Source organism: Dromaius novaehollandiae, chromosome 2, assembly GCF_036370855.1.
Source record: "Dromaius novaehollandiae isolate bDroNov1 chromosome 2, bDroNov1.hap1, whole genome shotgun sequence".
Taxonomy (NCBI): domain Eukaryota; kingdom Metazoa; phylum Chordata; class Aves; order Casuariiformes; family Dromaiidae; genus Dromaius; species Dromaius novaehollandiae.
Genome location: NC_088099.1, coordinates 160496323 through 160516354, shown reverse-complemented (window position 1 = coordinate 160516354; position 20032 = coordinate 160496323).

The window sequence follows — 20032 nt, the reverse complement described above, 5'->3', positions numbered from 1 at the left end:
TTGTTTGTAGGTGAAATATTAGTATCTTTGGTCTTGCTCGCAGTGGACCAGTCTGTATTGCATTTTTCCCTTTCAGCATCTTTTTATTTTATTTTTTGCAAAGACAGGACCAGCATTAGATGACCATAAATCCTGATTTAGCTCTGGAAGCAGATACAGGGTGTCACACCTAGGCTGTACCTGGACTGTTGCTAAAAGGCTGGAGCAAAGCCCATGAAAGCCAATGAAACCTTGCAGCCCTTTCTTTCAAGCCTTGTGTAGAAAATGACCTAGAGAGAAGGGCAAAACTGGGAAGCTACATTTATGGAGATCACAAAACGGAGGACAAGAAGTAAGTACACTAATTTTCACTTAACCATTTCACAGTACGTCATTACATTGTGAAAGCCAATGTAGCAATGTGTCAGCAACAAAGCAACAAATCTTTCCCAAATTTTAAGAAAGGTGCAGCACACCTGTTTTTAGAGGAGAGAAGCTGTAATTAGTGCTGAGTGATTGCTTCCACAGCTGGGTGGAAGAAGCAGACTCCAGCACTTGCTAACCACAGTAAATGCCTGCATCGTTCACAAAACTACAGATTTGTTCACACTTAAGATTCTTTTCATATTACTCTGCTGAGAATTTGACTATAACAGTAGAAATACTTTACAGTTTTGAAACACTTCTCCCCACACTGCTTCAGAGTCCTTTACAGACACAAATTAATTCAGCTTCACAGAGCTCCTGGGGTAAGATCTTATTCCAGTGGTTAAATGGAGGGGAAAATATCTGCTTGTTAAAAACAAAACAAAACAAAGCAAAACAGTTTTGGGACCCTGGAGACTCAGAGATATAGGACAATGTAGTATTTCATATACTAAAAATGGCAGCAACCGTCTGTAACAAAAAACGCTGAAGGAGATGTTCCCCTCCTGGCCATCCCTGTGTCTGCTGGGGATCACATGGCTGCTTCTCACACAGATGGAATACTTGGTTGCATTAAAATGAGGTGGAAAAATGCCTGTAAAAACAATCTTTTCTCAGCTGCTTCATTTGTGTCTCAGTTACCTCTGCTTGTTTTCTGCTATTATCAGCACTATAGAGCCCATTTAAGTATAGGACAACTAGGGGAAATTGATCCTTCTCCTTTTATTGGGCCAAATGTTCTGATCCATCTTATCTTCAGAAATGTCATTGGAGCCTATTCTCACTGAGTGAAATGACAGAGGGAAGCAGCCACTGAGGGGTTGGATTTTTTTTTTTTTTTTTTTGGGGGGGGGTGGGGTTCTAAGAACAGTTTGGCAAAAGTTCATTGAGGACTTCAGGATCTGTCCTACAATGGTACAACTGGCAGCTAAGCTCCAGGTGCAATATACTACCAAGCAGGTAGCTGTTATTTTCCCAGATACTAGGTAAGCTCCTTAGAAACATTCCTGTATTATGTGTACGTGGACACTAGCACTCCTGAGAACCCACTGCTCTCCTTGAGCTTTTCTCTATGGAGCACTCATATCCCCCAAAATACTATTTAGGACAAGGTACCCTTGGGTAATGGTTCAGAAGAAAAGGAACATTGGCTTGTATGTCTCAGGGTTAGGGTTTGCATTTGAAATCAGTTAAGATTGAAAACTTAAGAACAGATAGATAGAAATGATTCTGGTTGTGCAAATGGTTTCACCTACACATTCTGCCTGACAACTTTATCAAGTCCATTGTGCCTGCAGAACCAGTTCTTGCAGCTGTATGAAATTTAAATTTAAATATATGATCAGTATATCAATAAATGCAGACTAGGGCACATGGTAGGGGATTAAAAAAGCAATTGATCCTCAGCTGAGATATGATTTACTAACTGCTTACACACATATTCCATTGCACTGGATCATAAAGTTTTCTTTCAAATCACCACTGCTAGGGCCTGAAGCAAAGCCATATCATGTTGTGCTGCAATGGACTAGAAGCATGAAGGCAGTCACAGTGGAATCCATCTTACCTGGTTTTAAGTGTTGATGGTGAAGGCAGAACAAAATTGTCCATATCACTGAAGGTTTTTCCTCCACATGATCCCATGTGGACATTTATTTTCATCCTTCTTTAGGTGGATGGCCAGAAAATGTCTATTTTCACCTTTCCAGGGATAATAGAACCAGCATGTGGTAACTGGAAGATGCTGTGGAAAGACTGTCCTCCTATGAAGTGAGAATTGTAAGAATATGGTTTCTTCTGTAATTCATTGGACAAAGTTTTTAATCAGAATTGTGTCATTTAGAAAATATTAAAATAACCTTTGCTTTAGAGTACCAAAATATAATGAAATTCAATGTACAGAATAATCTCTCCTCATCCCCAGAGAGTGTAAGGGAAACACCTTGTTTTCTTAAATCTGCTCATCTTTGTCACTTCTATTATTAATAAGGATGAATAAAAGGTGACACATTTTATCATAGCCTGAATAAAGGCAGACAGCAAGACAAATCCAGGCAGAGAATGATGTATATCTGATTATTTCAGTGGTGACCAGTCAAAAAAGAATAGAGTTTCATCACAGCTGTCTTGGCTACTCACAAGAAATATAAAAATCCCAGTGTTTCCACTAAACTTTTTTTCTTTCTTTATCTCCACTTAAATGTTGATTTTTTTGAAATCACATAGGAAGTAAGTGCAACAGCTGAACTGGAGCAGGACTGCCAGAATCCTGGTCTAATCACTCAACTATGAATGCAAAGTCTTTGCATAAATCTTGCATAATTTTTTTAGTTTAATAAAATAATGATGTTAATAGAACTGGGATATTTTTTAATTGTTTGAGAATGTAAACAACTCCTTCATTTTCCATACCCCAGCACATCCTCCATAACTGGGCTCTTTCTGATCAAAGTAAGCTAATTTACGTTATCATTTGAAAATTACAGTTGACTGTCAAGTAGCACAAGAGGAAAGATGGTCCTAATAGGATATCAATAAATGTTTTTTGAAGTGTTATACTGGTATATTGGCCTCTTGAGGAAGGAGTGTAACATATACTGTTTAGATCAGCACTTCTTCCTTTGGAGGATAATATGGTTTAAGCCCTAACCACCAGTCAAGTGAGATGGAAGGATAATTAGTCAATAAAAATTGGCATGTATGCTTATTTCACTGTGCAACAAGAATATAATAAATCAGTGAAAGCTGTAAAAAGCAAGAACAGATGTTAAGAAGTCAAGAAATAAAAAGAATACACAATGGGGATAATTTGTTCCTAACCTGAACGTTGTTGTCAATACATTGATCGTGAAATAGGGATGTATTATGTTTTACAGCAGAAGTGTTTGTCTACATTTTCTTATGCTGTGCTGTGCATGAAGTAAAATGAATATGATTTTTATATTTACACAACTGGAGCAACAACCAGTAAAAAGAAATGCACACTTGAGAGAGTTTAAAGTGGAAAAGTCCTCATGAAATAAAGTGGAGACCAATGAAAATTATTTGCAATGATATCCAGCCACAGAGATTGCTCTTATCAAGCCTTTCACTTCCAGGATGAAGTTCTGGTCTCAAGGTGAAGGTTAGCTCTGTTCTCCGTCCAAAACAAACACTGAGGAAATAGGAGTAGCTGAAAACTAATAATACATGACTAAAGCTCCTGTCCCTCTGGCAGTGCCTCAGTGCAAAACTGACATCCCTCATTCTGCTTATCTCAGCATCTGATACCCAGGTCTCTCTCCATGACTAATGAATTTTGCTTGGGCTCTCAGGCAACACAGATTCCAATTTAATGAACCAAGAAAGCAAAGAACCATGTTTTTAGTGGTATGGGGCTACCTCAACCCAAAGGCACCTTCAGAAGAGACTGTCTTTTAGAGGACACAATTCACCATCCAGGTATTTGGTGCAGAGAAGATTTGTGCTTCTCTGGGTTTTCTCAGGGTAACTGGTCTGCTTTGCAAGACAGAGCAAAGAAGCAGATGGGATAACAAATTTCTCTCCATCTTATTCTCTTCAATGTGCAGGGATGTACTCTGTCTTAGGATTTGCTGGCACTGAGATGTCCTTATAGTCTTAAATATACAGAGCAACTGCCTGTTTTACCTGGATTTTCCTGAAAATCTGTGTAGGAAACCTGCTTCTGCTTCCCCCTTACCTGAGAGTCATGTAAGGGTCATCTGCAACAGCCTTTAGGCGAGTAGCTAGACAATAAATAGTGAAAAGAGAATGAGGTAATATTGCCGTAAATATATTGTAAAATATAGTTCTTCTGTGTAGCTTAGCTGAAGTCAGCTTGCTTACTTTTCCCCTGTGTCCCACAAGACATATGGCCTACAGTACTTACTTATAAAACCCTTAACACCTCTAGGCTTTCCTCAGGGTCTGTCTGGGGTTGAATTTTACTGTTGGAGAACATTTTACTACAGAAAGATAAAGCTACCTTCTGCTGGCACAAGTGCTCCCTCCTAGACTCTTCCATCTGCTCAGGTTTCAGGGAGCAGATGCCAGGATGAATGTCAGGCCTGGGAAGTGCAGCTGAGTGAAAGAATGGCTTGTAGCAGCAGCCGCTTCCGCATTGAGAAGGAAACTCTTAAAAAAAAAAAAAAAAAAGAAAAAGAAAAAGAAAAAGAAAAAGAAGAGGAAAAATAGCCCTTAAACCCAGATTCAGAAAAGTGCCCTGGAAACAGTCATGGGCAGACAATTAATCTGGAAAAGGCCTCTTGCAAAGGCGAAGGAAGAGGGCTTTCACAGACAGGGGAATGATGTCTCTCCTGATAATGGCTTGTGGTTACTTTGGAGAAATTAATATATTGAAAGGGGGCATTTAAAAGGGGGAAAAAAAAGAAACAAAGCAGAAATGAATTTTAAAAATTGAGCTTTTCTTTTTAGCTAGAGAATCATTGCAAGGTTAAAATGCTGAGAGCCAATTAAGGGCTGGAAATATTTTGATAACAGTCTTCACAGGCTTAAAATAGCAAGTTGTTTCTTCCCCTAATAAGCTCTGTGTATCATATGTGAGATCTTCAGGCAATGAAGCTTCCAGGCTGGAAATGCTTTAAAGCTAACCACTTTTTAAAATAACATCCTGCTCATCCACCAAAATTTTGAGCAGATCCCTTTAAGGGTAATAAATCATCTATTTTTAGCTAGTACTATTAGTCCTGGAGGATCTTGCTTCACAACCTGTAGCAGTGGGGTTTGTCTGAAAACTCGTGGAAGTCAACTGATTATTTCTTCACACTTCAAATCAAAGTCTATAAGTTTTTTTTCCCAAGTTTTGAAATAATAATGAAATTATGCAGTAATATTAAAATAATAACTCCTCTAGATTTAAATTTATAATTAGCCAACGTAATTAGGAACTTTTCTCAGCCAGTTGTTATTTACTTACTTAGCATAGCATAATTACCCAATTATATTAAAATAAGAGCTTTTTGAATAACTGGATTCAAACATTTTTTTCCATCTTTTTGCTTTCATTAACGCGTTCATTGGTGATTTTTTTTCTTGCTGAAGTAAATCTACCAGTCAGCATTACCAGTGGATTAAATATTTTAAATGGGAAGTATGGGAAATGTAAACTATAACATAAAAAATATAAATCATTTCAGGGGAGAGCACTTTGACTGAGGCATTAAATAGATGTGCATCCTTGGTTCTTTGGGTATTATGAATATTTGACTGTCATCATGGAATAGATTAATTCTACAGTGGAGAGAGAACTTCCACATGTAGCATCATGGGCCATTGACTATCTAATGTGAATGTCAGAGTGTTTTATTGCTAGAACTTTGTGGACTTGATCCATAGCTCATTGAAACTCGTTGAAAGACCTTTATTCACTTCTGTGAGCTTTGAGCTGAACTCAATTTTTTCCCAATTTGTTTCTTTTCTCCCCTAAATGAAGCTCAAGGTCAGTAGGAACCAGTGAAATGTTCATGTTCTGTCAGGGAACACAGCTTTAACAGAGGATGTAAGTGATACTGCTATCGCTGCACCATACATGGGAAAACACAGTAAGGAATAGGACAGCGTGGTTACAGGACATTTATATGCTCCAGAGACTGAATTCAGATCTCTGCTCTGCCTTAGTCTTACTTTGAAACCTTAGGCACCTAAGTGATTTCACTTATTGTTAGATATAACAGATCATTTGTTACTACTTTTAAACTTTTAATGTCATGAAAGCAGGGCAGGAAAACCTCACCTAACCTACTGGGATGCCAGGTTGCCAAAAACATTAAAAGTTTCTACTACCTGGCGGTGGTAGCTGAATTCTCTATTTTCAAGAACAGACAATAGAGCATTCTCTGAATCTCAGCCTCTAAATAAATGGGGATCTCTTTCAGTTTTGGAGGAAATACACTGTAACTCTGCAGGAGAAATATTTGATAGCCTTTCACGCTTGGCGGAGATATTGTTGGTGAGGTGATTTGTCTGACCAGCTGGTCAGAGCTGGTGCTTGTTTTAGGATGACAGACCCACCGTAAACTGTAATGACTTTGAAGGAAGTTTGAAAAGACTTGCTCAGGGGTTGATGCCTCCATTTGAAGCATGCACATTTAATAAGAACTCCTTTTTTAAGATGTCCTAATATTGTGTTGCAACACATACGTGGAAAGGATCCTTGGCCGTGCTTACCTGGACCCCTGTTTCACAACCAGAAAATAGGAGTCTAAGTGCCTCAGATGCTCAAGAATGCCAGCTTTTAGTACCCCAAACTTGCTCAGGCTGCATTTAACTCATGTAGCAACAGGCGATGATGATACTGTGCCTGTTTTGCACCTGCACAGTGCTCAGAGAAAGAACATAGAGAGCAATATGATTGAACATATTAAGCATTAAAGCTCAAGTAGGGAGAATGGAAAACATTCCAGGTAGATTGCCTTCTAGGGCCCACCCCAGTGACGTGTGATGAGCAAAGAGAGGACAACTTATTGCTCAGACCTCCATTCTGTAACAGCACTAAGCCGTGAAACAAGAATGAGCCTTACCTGGTCTGACAAAAAGGAAAAATTCATGCAGCTTCATACATATGCATGCATTCATGCTGGCCAGACTAGGAGGATCAACTATTCTCTGTTTTCTGTTTGTGTAAATGCAAACTTATTGCAATTTTCATAAGCATATGACTAAGTGAAGAGTATTCTCCTTAGTATTCTCAGACTGTAGAGTACTAGCCTCAAATCATTTATCTCTATTGCCCAAGAAGTCTTTGAGAACCAGGAAGATTTGGGGGATGTCTTAGTGCCAGTGTTATCTAGGACTGAGGAATGTTTACAGAAGTGCTTTAAACTATTATTCAGTATAATGAAATTAATTAGTAAACTTTTCTTGGGTGCAAAGAGTACAGGATCAGGCCTTTTTTTAAGTGTGTGTGAACCTAAGGAGCAGGGCTCCATTGCTGGAATTTTTATTCATCACTCAGGAGAGTTTTGCCCATGTGATCCCTCTCATGACATTCAGCATGTTATGAAATGCTGTCCTAGCTCGTGTACTCTTGCATCTGAGGCACGAGGTTGAGGCTAGAAGATGCTAGCTCTGCTGCTGGACCTTGACTTTGGCCGTGATGCTTGAAGTCACTTAACCTCTTGTCCACAGAGTATTCAGAGAACAACTCTTCTGCTGGGGGCCTTGTCGCTTGGTTACAGATGGGATAAAATCCAGTGCTGCAAGACAGTAGCTGGCAAAAGCTGACTTTTTAAAATGACTTCTGTATCCAAGTTATATTTTATAGGTGGTTCAGGTTCTTAAAATAATATCAATACTGACAAAATTCTGTATACTATACTTTAGAGAAAATAAAGAACACAAGAAACAGATCAGGACTGGAAAGGTTTTAAAGAGGGCCACAGTATTTAGAACTTCTACAGAAATTTGTTTCTGGATGCAAAGTAATAAAGTTGGAGGTTTTGCTGTATGGTATGTATGTAGGTCATTCAAATCCTCCCTTCCTCTCTCCTTCATTTGACCCTTCCCCATAGCCAGCAGCCACAGAGTTGGCCGTTATATTTTCACTTTTAAAAAATGTCATCTGTCATTTCTCCTGGACCTGCAAAGAGAAAATTTCTTCTTGACCAGCATAGTCAAACTATAGCAAGGCAGTAGCATTCTTTAACTCATTGATAACATAATCACACTAAGTCCTGTCAAGGTTTGTTTATTGCTAATTATTATTCTGTCTTCTCTTCTGCTTTCACCTCACGTGCCTTTCACTCCTGGTTGCCATGGAGATGCTACACAGTATTAGCCTAACTTTAGGTTAGCCTTGTAACCTTGCATCCTTTAAAATTCTTTATGTTTCTTAGCAACTCAGCTGAATATCTAGATCTTTCAGCTATTCTCTTAGACATCGGAAGATTGAGTTTACCATGCCCAGAGTGTAGTGGATGCCTGTTAGCCCATGGCTAGGGAGAAGATGATCCTGCTGCATTGATTACAAGTGAGTAGTTCATAATTTCTTTCTCGTGGGCCTGCCGATGTTCTCTGAAGTCAAATGAGCGTGATGGAATAAGTCTTCCTTGCTCAAGTCCTGCAAGGGTTTGCCATGCAATAGCCTTTCTTTCCAGAAGAAACAGGAGAAGCTAAGGAGAAGATGACTAAATAAAACATGTCAAATGAAAATTTGACAAACATATGACACAGGCATCCCTTCCTATACCAAAGCAGGTTTTTAAGACTGAACCTCAAAGACATGTGCTGCTATAGCTATTAATTATCTAACTAAGAGACCTGAATAAGATGTTAGATAATTTAGGACACCGAGTATAAATTCATACTTGGTATAACTCCATAGCAGGCAACAGAAAAATTAATTGTAACATTTTGATATCCCAATAAGAGTTTCCCATGTGAAAGGAGGAAAAATGGGAAGAAATCTCTAAATTGCAGCATTCATCTATTCATTTCCAGTTGCTACAAGCCTGGCGTTCATGAACGCTACTTAAAGATATTTGTAAAGGGCAGAACTGCAGCAGGAAAGTCCAAGCTAGTCCCCCAAACCAGATATACCTATACCAGCAGTCCTGGAGACCAACATTCTGCACTATTTTCTAACTACTCATTTATCAGAGATTGTAATGAGGCTGTGTCCATTTAGCTAAGCCACTTTACATCCATATAAGACCTCAGATATTTACAGAAATATTTAGCAGTGGTATCAGAGAACAAGGGACATTTAAAATGTAAATCGCAACAGGGAAGATTTACCCATTTCAACTTTGTACATTCTGTAGACCTTCCTAAGGCTGACTCAATATAGCATGAGCAGCTCTGGGAAATATCAAAGCTGCTAAAACAATTCAGACAAAGTATTCCTGAAGGGAACCAAGTTGGGATAAGCCTCATGCATTCACCTCTAGCGCATGTCCTGTCTGTCATATCTCATTTAGCTTCCTATTAGTCCTGTACTTCTCCTCTCATCTCTAACCTGTATTCTCTTTTGCAAGGTAAAAAAAAAAAAAAAAAAAAAAAAAAAAAAAAAAAGAAAAGACAACAGAATGCTGCAGAGTGGCTGCCCTGTTTGGCACTCCAGGCTTCTGCCTCATAAATGCTACCAAACTCTGGAGTAGACAAAAGCAAGTAACAGTTCTGCTGCCCTCCTCCTCCTTGTATAACAAATATTTGAGACACCTTATTTGGGACCACCTCTGTGATATTTCCCATTGTGACCTTAGCTGGGTTTCACATACACCACAAGAGTAGAATCAGGCCAATTTTAGCTCCTCCTCATAGACTACAATGTAGCATTAGAGGAGGACAAATTCTAATTGAAAGAAGATCAAGACACACAATCTCAAACCTCAGACCATACTTTTCAATATTTTTAAGGTAGTGAACTTCATATAACCCTAACTTCTGTCCCTTCTCTTTGGACTACAGCAAGATACTTATGTCTAATTAACCCTTCTCCCCCAACAAGAGGTCATGTCTTAGTATTCTGGCACTCGATCATCTAAATTGGTACATGTCATCAGGAATGGTGAACTTAACAGCCAGGTTTTCTCAGACTAGAAGAAAGTCCAGAAAGAGCAAGTTCTGACCAGAGCAGCTCTCTAGAACTCAAAATAGTCACACCACATACATGATTGCTCTGTGTTTTCAGAGGGAGAAGTCCTCTTTTATTGGAATCACAGTTTTCTAAAGAAAACTGCTCGCCTGTTTTAATTGCTCAGTTGTTAGACTTTGCTTCAGAAGGTAAATGCAAAACAAGGAGGTTCTATGAAAAGGGCCAAACTTGACTAACAGGTTAGGATGCCAGGAGGTCTCACTGCGCTGAAATGAGTTTGCTCATTTCTAAAATTATCAATGCTTCTTCCACCCTCACTGAAATACTCCTAATGAAACAGTGGGAGTTTTAGTTGATGAAAGGCTAGACTAAGGAAAAGAAAAAGATGAAGTATGAAAAACATGGAAGTAGGGAAAACTGATGATAAAATGCCCAGACTTCCCATACCTTATTCAAACTGAGCTCTAAATGTCTCTATCAGAGCTAAAAAGCATGTTTTTGATTCTTGATAGTATTATGCAATGCATAATACTACTGGCATAGTAGTACTGTACTGGCACAGTAGTACTGCTGCCATTTTATGCCAATAATGGCATAAAAAAGTTTAACTTAGTTTAATTAATACTAGTCATGCAAAATTCTTACTCTTAAAAGAAGTGTTCAAGAAAAGTGCTACTGAAGCCTTAAAAATTCATCTAAAATCTTTTTTTAATATCATATCTATAGATGAGCTTCCTAATGCAACCTCATCTTGCAAACAAGGTTAACTTTACTGCATTAGAGTAGTGATTGAACTACATTCGGATTTACTGGAAGTCACAGAAATTCCCCTGAGTTGAATAGGATTGTAATTGCTAATACCAAATCTTAATATTGAGCAATATATCCATTCAGGAAGATAGGTAGAAGACCAGGTTTATTCTTCCTCTCATTTCACTGCTTTCCATAGAGTTAAACTCAGGGCAAATTTACCTTTAAATCTTGTTACTGGATTGCAAGGAAAAAAAGATGAAGTAAAGAGTGTGTTAACCAAGAAGAAAACTGTGTTCACATAATTAACGGAGAATCCATCTGAGACTTGTGTGAAAGAATTGTAACTACACCTCAGAACATTAAAACTTTCCTTGTTTTTGTTCCAAAACAAAGCTCAGAGGAATGATTTTCAATAGGTTGACTGAAGTGCAATATTGTTCAGTCAAGCTTGAAACATATTTGAACGATGCTGGAGCCTACCTAAACCCTTTCATGACTGGGAAAATATTGGTATGACCCTAGCTGGTTTCAGTTCAATTCTGTTATGTCAGCACAGTATTAGATGGTAATCTCTGTATCTAAAGGGCTAAGAACATGTATTGACAGACAGTTTGTACGGATCTTGAACACCTTAGACTGAGAAAAATTAGAACCAAGCCAAGCTAGAATTATTTAATTACTTAACATTTCTATCTGGATTATTTCATTTTCGTTACTGAGCCCCTGTCAGCACTAATGCTACAGGGCTGATGACCATGATAATTGCTGAAAATAAAAAGCAAGGCTATAGAAATCAATAGAAACAGGTACACTGGAGCAAAAGCAGTCAGTCAGGTCCTACCTGTTCTGAAGTTGTGTGATGTCAAGTTTCACCATGCAATGCAAAAGAACACCATTTGACCCATTGTCCTTTATAAAATTTTATTTCCAAGTGGATGGACTACACTATGGTAGAAAGAGTACCTCAGAAAATTCTTCACGGTAATACTTCTCCATTATTATAAATAAAAAAGGTGGAAATATTATTCTCTGAACTGTATTCCTACTGTCAGGAATGCAACCAGCTATTTACCCTCCCAGGAGACCACTTACTTTCTTAGTGACTGTTGTTCTATTTATATATAAAGTCTGCTTGGTAAATGAAAGATTTATTCATTTCCCAGGAAAGGGTCAGCACTTTTCCTAGGCACAAATTCCATCTGCTGTCAGATCCATTATGTCAGTTAATGGTTAAAGACAGATGGGAGATGATTTTCTCCAGGAAACTATGTCTGTCTCACTGTAAAAGACAAGAGTAGCTTGTTAGTGTCCAGCATCATTAGCAGCTTGTTTCAGACCATTTCTGAGGGGTGATAATCCTTACAAGGAATTTGTCTTTGTAATAGCTTGGAGTGTATTTTGCTTTACTCCTAATCCTAGTGCTGAAAATCATGACTCTTGGGAGTGTGTTATACAGAAGTCCTGAGCTCGTTACCTCAGATACCACCGGAAGGGTGGGTAGAGCAGCTTTCAGCAGCTAGCAGAAATCATTACAAGCTGGAAATCCACCTGAGAAGTTGGGTGAAAGCCGTAGCCCTGAGCAGCCCAGGGCTCTGCAGAGCCTCAGCTGCCCTGCTGCCGGTTCCTAGGGGAACCAGTCCGAGGCCAGCTCAAGGAAGCTGTCATCACACCACAGTTACAATGACAACAACATACGTCTGCTCCGGCGCCGACTGACTGACTCCCAGGGCTGCTGCTGCTGAACTGAAGTTCAAGTGATCCTGGCTGATGTGCTAGGACTGCAAAGGCGGCTCAGATCTCATCTTTCCGTGATAACCAGCACTATTTTCTAGCGTGGCTGCTCTTGCTTGAGCTATTTTAACTTAGGTGGCGTCGCTAGAGGTAGTGTCTACTCAGTGCTGTTAAAAACGGTGCAGGGATGCCTGCACTACCTTTAAGCCCAGAAGGTGTATGAACTAATCAGCCTGCCACTGTGACCGAAATAATTAGTTCTGATGAGTGTCAGGGCCTGTTTCTTTGTGTACATCACCACACTACACTGACCTGCTCCAAGACCTGAGCCAGTGTTTCCTATACTGCATCTAAGATAGCACCTTTCATTAGCTGCTACAGCGAAGGCAAGCCCAATACCTGACTTTAACTCATTTTGTAACAAATGGCTATCGAACTGCTTTGGTCTCCCTGCAGTTTCAATAATTTAGAGCAGAGATTCATGTTGGACTTAGTCCTGAGAGGCACCAGCTTTAGACAGACTTGAAGATAGAGGTGAAAAGACTTAGCGTTTCACCAGGTGCGGGCTTTTTCAAAGGCATGTACGTATACACATATGCGCACACACTCCAATATGCACACAGAGGTCCTTTGTCCTTTCTGACAAAGTGGCTTTACTCCAGGGCTATTACTTTTCAAAAGTTCCTGTTAAAATTCTGTATTAATGAATCCCAATCAAACTTACAGTACATTTCTTACTGGGATGCCATTATATTTGTCTCCTGTTGCTTCTGATGCTGTATTTTCTTCTTCCTCATTCCACTCTCTGAACCCTTTCTCTGTTCTTGCAGGCATGCCTGGACCCTTGAAATGGGTGCAATTGTCAGCCATTCATTCAGATTTCTTTGAAATACTTCCATTTATTGAAATCAGTTTCCTAAAAATACGTGTGACTATGGCATCTTTCCATTTAGCTTAATATCAAAGTCTATACTAATAGTAGCTAACCCAAAGATAACAGCTCTTTTGCCTGAGCTGAAAACGTACATCTGCTATACAAAAGTCCAAATTCAATCCCTACTGCCAATAGTCTATCCAAAGTCACTGACAAATCACTTTAAAAGTTAATAAAAATGCTTTTTTTATGGCTGCCTTTACCTCTGCTTCAATCTCCAAATGACAGATTCATTAACAAGAAACATGGAGATTGTTTGGAAATGTTTATGCAGTACTAAATCCCTTATGGACCATGTGGATATGGAGGGAACAGGGTGAAACAATAGTAGGAAAGAGTATATGTACTAGTATAAATCAAAAGACAACCTGCCTTCCCTCGTCCCCAAAAGAAGGAACTGACCAGGAGATAAATGAGAGAGATTGTTACCATTCATTTATTTTTTTTTATTTTTGTTTTATATGTCTTTTCTCCAGAGAAGAGGTGGAACATTTCTATTGTTACAAGGCAGCACAATAATGGAGGGTAGTTATTTGAATTTCTACCAGTCTCCAAGTGGGATATAAAAGAGCTAAACTTCTTTAAAGCCTTAAGGATAAGAGTCCATGTGGAGATGTCAAATATGACACTGGATCTATGGAAGACCTGTATTCTTCTGAAGCAACAGCTGGAGGCCAGCCTGAACACCCTGCAGCATCTCCAAGGGCACTGAACATCTATGTTGTGGCACCTGAACTCACCCTTGATCTTCACTAATCATAGTAATGTAGCACACAGGTAGTTACCTACAACCTAGCAACTAAAGGCAGATGTCTTAATGTCAAACCACACTGTAAGGGTGAGGCAGGTGCACCACCTGGACTCCCAGCACGGACAGATACACAAACACCAGGCATACTGTGGTCGATATGGAGCATTTATTACCTCTGTGTCTGAGCGGGGGTTCCCCAGCATCTTCCTGATCAAGGCAGTAGTGGAGCGGGGGATCCCTGGCACCGCTGAGTGTCGGTCCAGGGAGAGGAAAGCCGACGGGGCACTAGATGAAGTTTTTATGTACTATACACACGCTCAGGAAGCGTGTTGAGCTCATGGTTATTCTCGATTCAAATCGAGGTGCAGCACCACCCTGGCACAGGCTCAGCCACATGACTATGGGTCAACATGCCCTGTTGATGCTCCTTTTCCCACAAACGGTCTAGCTAGCTTCCATCGCCTATCTCCTCGACATTCTTCCGCACTTTCCCAAACACAAACCCCACCCTTTGTGTCAGCTGTCATCTGCAAACAGAGTAGGAAATCACGATTCTGGCTTAATAGCAATATTGAATTAATTTTGTTGAAAGAAAAAAACTGTGTCTGAAAAGAATTTCCTTAACACGTGAGGGGTCTTGATGACAGTGGCCCTTGCAGTGTTTGGTTTGTGGAGTGGGGTTCTCTTCTTAAGATCACATTTGTAAAGATTTGTTCTGAGACGGACTTGCAGAACCTGAAGCTTTCTCAACTTCTGTTTTTATGAGCTGATGCCTCAGGTTTAGTATTTATGCATTAAATTATATGGCACAGCTCCAAATCTCATAGCCTGCAGCAGAAAAACAACTCAAGTCAGAGATTTTATTTCACTGCACTTGTGTACTTTCTATTCTTGAACAGCTCTTGATGTGTGAAGTGTGCACTCTGTAACTAAAATCTTATTTAACAACAGGGAGAGTGTATCATTTAGGCTTTATTTTGCCTTTTATCAGGCCTAGATAAATCTCCTGGTTTTCTTTGCCTATATTTCTGTTCCCACAAAAAGTCATCTTCTCTGTTTTAACAATAATGTGCTAAAAACAGGCTAGTTTTATCCCTGATAATGCTAAAAAAAAGGCATTAAGGTTTTGTTCTGTTCACTGCATCCTGAGTTCTGCCCATATTTTCTGAGTAACTTTGTGCCAATCCTTGCACTTGGTAGATTTCTCAGACCTTGCATGCTGGGATATTTTGTATGTCTTCCATCCTCTACACAGAGGTCCCCCATCAGTGTTCAGGAAAGCACCGCAGGTGCCCTGACGAGGCAGATGTGTGTGGTATGGTCAGAACAAAAGCTTTGTTTCCCTTCTCCACTGTGTGGATCATGTGCCAGGTCTTCCCAACAGGAACCTCCCAGTCATGATCACATGGTTTGTTTACCTTATATTCTTTTCCCCCCCCCCCTTTTTTTTCCCATCCCCCATAAATACCTCATTTCTGGTTTACTCGTTCATCATGGGCCCCAGTTTTGCTGATTTTACAGTCTTATGGATAATTTTGTCACTTAGTCAGTGACTGTTGGTAAGCCAGCACCCTCCTGTCAGTATCTTTTGATATTCTTTACCTAAAGGAGTTCCTAATACTCCTCTTCCATATCTTTTCCTATTCTCCGTTATTGACTTATTGATTTAACTTCAGTTTGGGATTGAAAAACTGCTTTTCCCCTTTCATTTTTTGCAGTGGTAAACAATTTCTCACACTTTTACCTTGTTAGTTTAATCTCAGTCCAGGCCTGGCCATTTGTTTGCATACTTTAACATTATTTTTATATATTTTCCAGTTTCTTCTTTTTAAAAATGGTTAGGTAGAAAAGAAGTAAGGCAAGGAAAAGCAGTGCTTTGTTTAACTGAGAAATCCACTGGCTTGTAAAAAGAGTTGATAATAGCATGAGTTCACAAATTAGACTTAAGTGCCAGCATGATTCAGAAGTTTCTACTCCTATTTTCCTTAAAAAGGTTTTTTTTTCTCTTCTGTGAACCTGGTAAACTTTGGAACTTGCTGAGCTTTACAGCTCCAGTGACAGGCCAGACAACAGTTTCCTCTTCCTTCTGCCACCAGACACCTTACACTGAGTGACTCACGCTGAGGCCATTGATACTGGTCACCATAGGCTTCGTGGTCTGGCTTCAGGTAGGTTTCCCAACACTGAGATCACACCGCACTGATGAAAATGTACTAGGCTAGGAAGCAGGCTTAAATCCAACCTGGTTCCTGGCTAGTGTCTGTGTGCCCATGTGGCCTCCTGTTGGATGTTAATAATTTAGGTCAGATGCTTACTGGTCCCATTTGCATTGGTAGAAGATTGTAAGGGGATGTAATGGGATGTAATTGGGACGACTTTCATGACCATAAGGTGGTATTGCAAAGGCAGATAGGGAAGCTGGAGCTGGCCAGGACAAACCCCGCCAAGAGGCAGCAAAGATAGAAAACCTGGTCCCACTGAGCCCAGGTCTAGGTGCCAAGTTTGAAGTAGTGCACAGAAAGTCTAGAGCTGCACAGAAGGTCTAGAGCTGGACACATGCTCGCTGCAGTTCATCTGTGCCTGCTGAGGAAACCCTATAACAATGCTTGTAGTTGCAAATTAAATGCGCCTGGGAACATTCCCAGGCAACGAAGCCAACTGATGTGGAAAAACACAGTTCTATTTTAGTAAATTCTCCTGGCCTCCAGACCGGGGTGGCTTCGTACACACTGCATACTGGGAACAGTCCCTGGACTACCCTGACTCGCAGATGGTGCCCTGGAGTTGCTAAGAGGCACAGGCTAAAATTGCACCAGGAACCCTTCAAACAGTTTCACAGGGCAGTCAGTCGCATTCCCGTGACCAGGAACGTTCCCCGGCACTAATCTGCTGGTATAATCACAGCCTACACAGCTTGTGCAGTAAAGTTGGCTTCCTGCAGTGCAAAGCAGTCTGCGCATATGTATATGCCTGTGCCAAGGCATCCTTTGAGGTGGATCCCCTGAAGCCAGGGCTTGAGAGGTGCAATACGAACATGAAACATGCTTGGACTCAGGCGTAGGGCTCATTTTATGTTTGACATTGGCTGTAAACATTGCTGTCATGAATTGGAAATAGAGACAAAGCTCCACCTTCACTACCAAGCAAAGTAAATGCACTGTCATTAGTCACAAATCTAGAACATATTCTCAGCATTATGTCAGAACTGGGAGATTTCTGTCAGCATCACAGAACACTTAAAAGGTATTACATATATTTTTAAAGTCTCGGTTTCAAGTTTATCAGGGAGAACTCTAGCAGGTTAGTGGTGAAGAAATAAGGTTGGAGAGTTGTAAATGCTATTAAATAAACAAGCTATCTGAGCATTGTTTTGTCAGTGAATCTTAGCCACTTCAAAATATTGTAACTTCTATGACCTGCAAGTCCCAAACTGCTCAGTTCTGAGTTATGAAAATAATATGACCAGCCTTGTCTGTGGGACTTAGAATGGCATCAAAAGTGGTACAGCCATGCAGCTCAGCTTTACTACTGTAAGTGGTAACATATGTGCAATGGAAAGGAGAAGCCCTGCAGAAGGGTCTTTAGTTGTATGGATCCCACAAGCTTTGGATTCAGTGGAATTAAATAGGCTACCGGAGGAAGTAGTAACAAGTGCTACTAAGCTCAATGACTTGTAAACAGCAGATATTTTGCATAAAGCTCTCTGTGACCTAAGAAAGCAGCTTATGAAAGTGCAGTTTGCTCTGCACTTTATTGTGTCCAGCTTCTCTTTTGGTCTTTACAGCCCCCAGGCTAAATCTTTGCTGATAACAGTAAGTCCCCCCAAAAATCACTGTTGCTGAGTCTCCTTGCCCTACTGCCACCCACATAGCAACCTGCTGGGTTCTGAGGGAAACATTGAAACTTTGATTGCAGTCATTGCTCAGTTTATACTACAGTAATCTAAACATCGAGTAGGAGCTGAAAGCAGGTCTACAGCACAGAAATCATTAGGGAATTCGTCTCTCAAAAGTCTGAAAGGAATTAAAGAGCTGCTGGAACTTTATGATCCAGCAGAAATGCGTTCCTGCAGGGGTTTTGGGATTCATAGAAAGAACAACACAAAATTAAGCTTTCTGGAGTGCTCCACAAGAAAACTGTTTACATCCTTGTTAGGAAACCAAAATCATCAGGATGTCAAAATGTCTAACTGTCATCCTTGAGGAGAAAGAATAGTTACAATAGACATGACTGCTACAGGAAGGAAAAACTATTTTAAAAGCATTGCCGTAATTTGAGTTATGGGTGTATGAACCTGTTCTTATTAAACAAACATAAATATAGGGTAAGAAAGATACCTAGAGGTAAAAAGAAGTATAACAGGAGGCCATATTTCTCCTTTCACATCTCCTCTTTTATCATTAGCATTTGTTTGATTTTGTCTCAGACTAGGTGGTTGAGCTAACTCCTTTCTGAAATAGAGGTATAAGGGATGGAAGGCTACTCCAAAACGCCAAAACATCAAAAACTTAATCACCACTGAAAATAATAGGTGCTAAATATCCATAAAAGTCTGCCTACAGCCTGTGCAACAAGGTCTGTTTCTTAGGGAGCACTGATCACTTCTAGGCACTACTGAGATACAAAATCATTCAGAATACTTACTTGAACTGGAAATGAAGATCATTTTTGAGAGTTTTTTTTCTTTCTTTTGAAAATGCAGGGTGACTGTGTAACCAGGACATAGATCTACTATTTCTCTCTTGTTTATTCTTACCAGTCATATGAGAAGAAAGAGAATTTCAGTTAAGGACAGTGACCCTGCAGTTAGCAGGCCTCTCTTTCCAGAGTTTTATATCCACAGTTCAAAGGCTGGCTCCTGCACAGACAAGTACTGCAAATTTTCCAGAGGATGACATTTTAACTATTGCTATTACTGTTGCCATCTAGCATTGACAGCATCTCTTGGAGCCATAGTTTGCCCATCAGGGCAAACTACTATCCAGCTTCTGCATTTTCAATAGAGGACAGTCACACTGGGAGGCATTGGACTGGGGCGCAGCAGTCCTGCATCCCAGCCAGCTCTGCCACAAACTTTTTGTCTGAGCTTGGACAAATTACTTCTACTCTATGATGCTTGTAAATACTAGCAAGTTCTCTTCATTGTCTTCATGTCTCTATGGGTTCACTGGACTAGCACTCCCCTTCTCTAGCAGCTTGTAGCAAGCTCAGCCCAGAGGGGCTCTGCCATAAACCTCCTGGTCATGGTTGCTACCAAGCTGAGGAGACAGGTGAAACAGTCCCAGACAAGGAGCCCTGGGAGCTGGAAGAGCATGTCCTCATTTCTCCTTCCGTTTCTTGCCCATCAAGGGCTGTACTTTCATACGTGCACATTTCTAAGGGGCATCTGAAAAGCGCTAGGTGTCAATGAAGACCCAAAAGAACTGGGTTTAACAAGTCACGTTCAGACATCATGCCCCTAACAGAAATCTGCAGCTTCCACCAGTCACTACCTGGAAGGGGAAGAGTTCACAGGGACCTTTGTTCTTGACGCCATATCTGAAAGGTGTGCAGGGGAACCACTAATACCTCATCTCCCCTCTCAGAGGAGTCCCACCAAATGCATGTACACTTATATGCTAGCTAATCAGAGCTCAATCTGCATGGATCTTTCCTTTAAACCGATCTTCCTGTCTGTATAGCTATCATTCCTTCTCTACATACATGTGACCAAACTTAGTACAATAACAGCAGTTTGCACAGCTTTGACTGTATTGTCAGCTAGCGGCTCACAAGGTGAATGGGCAGTGAGTCTTCACAATGGCTGGCAGACAGAGCAAGAGCTGAAAAGAAATGTTTTATGATTTCATGCTAGCTGGGAGCCCAGCTCTTCTGCTGCTGCCCTGTTTTATGTTATAACTCAAAT